This window comes from Vespa crabro, chromosome 22, assembly GCF_910589235.1.
Source record: "Vespa crabro chromosome 22, iyVesCrab1.2, whole genome shotgun sequence".
Classification (NCBI taxonomy): Eukaryota; Metazoa; Arthropoda; class Insecta; order Hymenoptera; family Vespidae; genus Vespa; species Vespa crabro.
The window spans coordinates 3,473,588-3,480,894 of NC_060976.1; the positions used below are offsets into that span (position 1 = coordinate 3,473,588).

Sequence of the window (7,307 nt, forward strand, 5' to 3'; positions counted from 1 at the left end):
TTTTTAGATTAGAATCTCCATTTAAAAAATGTTATCGCGGTCCTAGATGAAAGAGAGAGAGAGAGAGAGAGAAAAAGAGAGATTTATTCGTTAGGATAACAAGCAACATTCGTTGATGTTAATTATGTTTTTCTGTGTGTTAGATTGTTTTATTGTCGAATGATCGACCTCCCGAGGACGTTAATTGTTCATGGGAAAATTCTTCCATCCTTTAGCGATCTTGGTAATAAGATAGACCGATCAAAAGATACATTGCAGTAGGCAGGAAGGATAGTTGTAGTAATCTAAGCGATTACATCTCTGTCCGTTTCGGTCAAGGAAGATACAAATCGCGTTGTCTTTATTTCTCGATCGATACGATCTGACGAAAGTAATTAAAACAAAGGATGTGGTTTAGTACGTCAGACATAAGGACGTGAATTATCGATCATTAATTATCATTATTTCGAGCGACGTACGTCGGAGTCTCTCGTGTACGTCGTTTCGTGATATTTATACGTCGCACAATTCCGCAGGACCTCGAATAATAATTAACGATCTTTTGGTCAAGCGGGCAAACACTATTAACGGCTTGCGTATTGGTTCTTTCTCGCATTAACATCAACCGGCATTAATAAGATCGTATAACTCGTCGAGTCAAAAAGGGAAGCCGACGTTTATTGGCAGATGAAATCAATGATGCCGACTAATTATTTTGATACGTATTCTCTTATGGAATCCCGCTGAAACGTTTCATCGTTAAATTTTAATGTCCTAAACGAAGATTTTTTTTATTTTTCTCTTCTCCTTTTCTTTTCTTTTCTTTCTTAGAAGATTAACGTAACGATAAACTTATTTGTTAACTGTTAAAACCAATGGAGAACGAAATTATGATATAAGCTGTAAAATAATTTCAATTTTTTTGTTTTGCCCTTGTAAGAGCTCCGTCATCGTGGCAAATCTAACGACGACGTGGACTGATCGACGGACAGTTTTCATATCTAACGTATCTACAAATCTATCTATTATTTATATATATAATATACACACACACATACATACACATGTATATATATATAGCTATGCTCGCGTGTGTATGTGCATTGTACATGTTAACGTACGTAAAGCCGAGGTTAAGATAATTAATAACTCGATATCCCAAGATCGACGTTGATTCTCTCTCTCTCTCTCTCTCTCCTTTTCTCGAAGCAACTGCTTCTCCGTGGCCTCTGATCGAACTCCGTTCGGTTCTCGCGATATTATCGTCATTATTGGATCCATCGATCGTGAGTATCATTGGACCTTCTCCATTGGCGTCGACTTTTCCAGAAGCCATAGTGATCACAAAGTAAATGCACTCGTACTCGTGCTTGTCGATGTTAAGTGACACGCGAGCCTTCGGGCGTCCTCCAAGTGAAAGTCTTGTTTGATATCTTTTTTATAAGCCGTAGGTTTTTATAAGATATATATATATATATATATATATATATATATATATATATATATATATCGGATGTAAAGTCGATTTGAAAGCGCGTAAGTATTATGATAGAAAAATAATTTAATGTCGGCATAGGTAAAACATTCCGAAGTTTTGCGATATATATCGGACACCATTAGTGGTAGCTCGGATCGTTTTGATCTCGTGCTCGGGAATTGGTCGCACGCAATTAAAGCGCATATAGGAATTCTATCGATGGATTACTCTCGTATCTGGGGCAAGTGCAGTCACCCTTCTCTCTCTCTCTCTCTCTCTCTTTCCCTCTATCCTTCTTTCCTCGTTGTCGTTGACTTTAGGTTCATTTCACGAATGTAATGTTAGCCGATCGTTTCTACCGTTAGGTGCGCAGTATTACTACCGTTTCAACTGCCAAGTTTTATTCAGGAGGATCGTATAGCCATTGTTCTAATGTCCTCTAGATATTAAAGAGTTTTCTTTGATTTTTTCTTTTCTTTTTTTTTTTTTTTTAGTTCCGTTAAAACATAAAAATCGTAAAAATAAAACTTTGATTTCGTTAAGCGGCACGTTTTGACGCCTACGTGTGTTAATTCGATATAAGTATATGTAGTCCGGGGATTTCTTAACCAGTTAAAATACAAAGTAAAATTTTTGAGACAGACAGGAGGAATGATTGATTTCTTATGGCGGATGATTTCAATGTAGATGGAAATTAATGATCGTGAATCGTACCTTCGATCGATCGGCGTTTCGATTCTAGATTATGACCACCGTGCCGATTCGATCATCGATTCCGTTACATATCGTTCCTGAATAGTTTGCGGATCGTTTTTCCGGGTCCCTTTTTCTCTTTCTTCTTCCTCTTTTCTTCTTCAAAGGCAATATACCATCACGATCTAATACTGAGAATGGTATTCGACGAATCGATACCTTCGAAGTGTTTCTATACCGTGTTTGTTACGCCACTTGGAAGTGAGTACTGCGGAAGCAATTCGTGGTTGAGCCGATTCGCGCACGAGTTTCACAGATCCACTTCACTGGCGCCCCGGCGCGGCATGTTTTATTCCGCTACGGTGGCTACCCAGCTTCACCGCGCATCGGATTATGATAATATTTTGCGTTCGTGCTTCTGTGAACTCTAAACCAGTGGTTTATCCAGGAAAGTCAAATATTACGTTTGCGGATCGATAGGAATATAGATGATAGCAGTTCTATTTCCTTTTTCTCTCTTTGTATCGGTCGATGATCGCTTCATAATATTGTGAATCTAAATAAAATATTTTATCAGCGCGACATCTTTCTTGCATCATTTATTTGACGAGATATTCGATAGATAGATATAAATCGTTTGATGCAAATCCTTTTAGAATCATCGGAGTATAGGATCAAAAAAAAAAAAGGAAGAAAGAAATTAATTCAACTCGATTAAAAAATCGTTTTTTTTTTTTGCTTATTTCCTTTCTTTTTTCTTTCTTCACTTTGTTGCAATAAGCGCAAATGATTTGGCCTTTAAAAAAGGAATCGCACGCTTTGTATTGTAACGAGTAACCCATCGAAACCATCGATGATTCTTCAGTATTCACGAGCGCGTGCGGTTTATATTCTGCTGCCGAGGGTCGGCTTTACGTTTAAGGGCACCTCGGTTACATTGTGTAACAGGATGTGAAAAAAGAGCCGTCTGTCGCGTATGGGAAGACGGACAAGTGTTCTTCTCTCTATCCCTCTCAAATCGATCAAAGCTTTTACCCTTCGAACACGTTCCATCGTAAATTGGGCTATCTATGGTACCCTCCACTTGAGATTATTATCTCTTTCGTATCACGGGTCAACGAAAAGGGGGAAAAAAAGAAAAAAAAAAAAAAAAAAAAGAAATAACGAAAGAAAAAAAAGAAAAGAACAAGTTGTTACTGTTCATCTTGGGAAACATAATTTACGTTCGCTTCATTAACTTCTAATTTCACGCGTATCCTCGCAATTCAGAGCAACCTTGAAAGGTTCCGCTCGAGCGAGCGGAGCTTTGAAATTCTAACACTCCGCTTCGCTTACCCAGACGATCCATATCTCTTTATGAGAATTAAAAGTTTATCGATAATTGAACTCGATTGTTGATTCGTTAAATTCAACGTGAATTGTTTCTAAATCGATCGTTTATATCTTTATCTATTGATTCAAACCAAAATAATAATAAAGATAAAAAGGCATACGTTCTTTTATATAATTCTAAACTCTTTAATTGCATATCTATTAATACTTACGTAAATCACATGATTCTTTATATATGACGTATTACTTTAAACAGGATTTCTATGTTCTCTCAAGGTTCCATTCAAAATTACCGGATGGTGCATCATTGATGGATGCATCAATTGATGGATGCAATCAATTCAAGAAAGCTGACATAACGCTACAGTCCTTATAAATTTCTTTTTCTTTTTTCTTTTTTGAATATCGATCTAACATTATTACTGTTCAATTTAAACGATAATAATAATGTCGAAGATAATGCAATTGTTTTCTTTATATAATTCTAAATTCTTTATGTATTAATATTATACATAAAGAAGAGAATCTTTATGGTTACGTATTATTTTTGACAGGGTTTCCGTGTCCTCCCGAGGTTAGTCCAGTTAAAATGACCGGTTGGTAGAGCGTTGATATATCGTCGAGGAAGCTGACATAACACACAGCCCTTTTAAAAGGGAACGGCCTTCTGTTTTTGAGAACGTGTCCCACACAGAGATCGGCATCTACTTCTCCGGTTTATCCGAAGCGTGTTGGTTCTCGTCTTACGTTTAGCGCCGGGGGAGTAGAAAGTCTCGTGCTAAGAGTAGTCCTACGAAAGGAAGAAGTAGATGATGATGATGATGAAGAAGAAAAAGAAGAAGAAGAAGAGGAAGAAGAAGAAAAGAAAGAAAAAGCAAAAGAAGTACGAAAAGGGGTTTCGGAAATAAGAAGAAGAAAAAGAAGAAGGAACCGACGCGACTCATGAGAGAAGAAGAAGAAGAAGAAGAAGAAAAGAAAGAACATCGAGGAACAACGTAAGTGCTCGCGTTCTCGTATTACGAAGTGCCTTAGCTTACCCTGCCAGAGCCCTGTCTAGATGATCTCACAACACCATAGTTCGTATTAAACACGTGTGCGAAATCACGCATTAGCGTGAGCAATATCGAAATTCGTGAAAGGGGTGCGATATTCGGTCGCGTGGGCCCACGCGCCCGCATTGGCGTAAACGCTAACGAAAATTTCTATTGGCGTTAAACGAAATAAATCATCACGTAAATATTTCGTAATACGATTGTATTTAAAACATTACGAATTAACGAAGATAAAATAGCAAGAATTTCCTCGATCGATTTTAAACACGATATACGCGTTTCATTGAACTTCCTACGATATTATCGTAGAAAAATACGTATTATATGAAATAATACGTTTGAAATAAATCCTCGGGATTTACATAAGTTCGATCCCACTGGATGAGTATCCGACCGAGGAATGAGTGAGATCAAGAGGGGAAGAAGAAAAAAAAAAGAAAGAAATTGAAGAGAATTAAAAGCCGAGCACGGTGTATATCATAGCAGCCGGGGGTTTTTAAATCGCTCCCGGTTTATGCTGACAATGACGCGGTGATTGCGACAGATGCGTGGGTCGTTTATGTCCCTTTAAAAAAAGGAAAAAAGAAGAAGAAAAAAAAAAGAAAAAAGGGTGGGGGGACGGACGTTTTCGCACCCCCTTTAGCAGGCTCCAAGCAGCTCGTTCCACGCCCTCCTTTTAACTCGGCTCCGGGGTCCTTCCCTCCTGAAAAACGTACAGGTGCGTGCCACGAGCTTCCCATTGACACGCTTCTCTCTTTCTTCTCCCCTACTATTCTCTCTTTCTCTCTCTCTCTCTCTCTCTCTCTCTCTCTTTCTTTCTCTGTCTCTCTTTCGCTTTCATCGTCCAGATGCATCGCCGATGCAACACTCCCGCGGGCGCAAAACACGAGTGCAGCAAGGCGCTTGGCAAAAGGCAATGGCGCGCATCTGGCACGAGGGGGCGATCGGTAACCCGATCGAAGGCAAACCTGTGTGCTTCAACGTGTTGTTGTATACCACGAACCACTCTCTCTCTCTCTCTCTCTCTCTCTATCTCTCTCTCTCTTTTTCTCTTTCTATCTTTGAAAGGAGGGAGATCCCTGGTATAGGAAACGACGAAGAGAGGAGAATGCTGTGCTGCTCTCGTAATATCTGGTGACTCCATCCGCGATCGTATCGAGAAAGAAAGAAAAAGGAGAGAGAGAGAGAGAGAGGGAGAGAGAGAGATTGACTCTCGGAACGAACAACCAACTCTCCAAGAGAGGAGAACGGAAGCCACGAGAGATAGCACGAGTATCGTGCGCGAGCACACCGGTTCAAAACACCAGCGGATTGGATTTATCTTTCCCCTAGCTAGTCTTAGGATGCTCTACCTCGTTCCTAGTTTCTGTTAAACGTCTTATCCATCTAAATGGTAAAATTTTATTCGAACGAGGATTTGATGTTCTCTCTCTCTCTCTCTCTCTCTTTTTTTCTTTCATTTTTCTTCTTCTTTTTCTTTCTTCTTCTCTCTCTTTTTCTTTGTGTTTAGTAAGTAATACCTTTTTTTTTTCTTATTGGAAAAAGTAGGCTATTTGAGAATAAACGATTTTATTATTTATAAAGTTTTCTACGAAAACTTCATAAAATTTCCGACGATGTATTTATTTGTTGGAGAAAATTCTACAGAAGTATTATTTTCTTTTCTCTTTTCTCTCTCTCTCTTTCTCTCTCTCTGTTTCTCTATCTATCTATCTACCTATCTATCTGTCTATCTTTCTCTATCTCTTTCTCAGGGAACATTGAAAGTGAAATCTTTGGATGAAAAGAAACAACAGCTGGAAAGGTACATCGTTTGCTCGTTTTGATATCCGATGACTCCATCCACGATCGTATCGAAACTGTGTAGTAGTAGTAGTTCTTCAGGTTGGCAAACAATGCACGTGATACGGTCTCGCGATGCTGCCCAACAACGATTCATATTTATCTTTTCGAACTAACCGAGCGTGCGCACGTTCTCAGGAGGACGAACGCGAAGAGTTCATTTTTCTTCTTGGTACTCGGGTTCCTTATATATCGTATATACATACGTAAGAAGTTACTTTCTCGTTTATTTATTTATCGCGTCTTACTCGACGACGAGATGATCGAGGAAAAATTTCAGTCGACCTCGTCTTATCCTGATAACGTGTTACTGAATATATTCTCTTTCATATATAGGTGACACCTGTGTCGACCATCGACTGTGAGAGAAACAAGTACAGAAAGAAAGAAAGAGGGAGAGAGAGAGAGAGAGAGATACAAAACACGTTTCCTCTTGAAACGACTACAAATAAACGCAGTGCGGTTACTTTTGTGCTCGCGCGTACCCTACAAGAAATCTCTATGTATATATATATATATATATATATACGTATACGTATGTATACGTATTTCTGTGTGTCGAATCCCTTCCTGCGAATACGTGTAATGTGTGTTTGCAAACGTAGCAAGAATGCATACGCGCACACATACATAGATATAGAGATGTGACTCCAAGGCTCGCAAAAAAGATAAATCGTATATATCTGTGTGTAGAGGGACTCTTACACGGAGTATAGAGTCTAACATAACATGTATTTACCTCGCGTGTACTCGGTATAGTAGCTCTTGAGAAGAAAGTGGTAGGGATAACCCGATAATCGACATATCCAGAGTGGTGAGGCCCCTGTTGAACCTATTAAGGCCCAATAACTACGCGTAATAACTCCGTTCAATGGCGGCCGATGATTCGTGGCTAACAACGAGCGTTAAAGTATTTCAAGAATCGATGAAGA

General features: G+C 39.0%; 1 long non-coding RNA gene across 1 annotated transcript in view; it reads left to right on the forward strand.

Moving 5' to 3' along the window:
• LOC124431813 overlaps positions 1-4,403 on the forward strand; it is a 17,495-nt gene extending 13,092 nt beyond the window's left edge. The window contains exon 8 of the long non-coding RNA XR_006944114.1: positions 4,036-4,403. This is a non-coding gene — a long non-coding RNA (uncharacterized LOC124431813). The remainder of the gene's footprint in view (positions 1-4,035) is intronic.
• Positions 4,404-7,307: the final 2,904 nt, after the last annotated feature.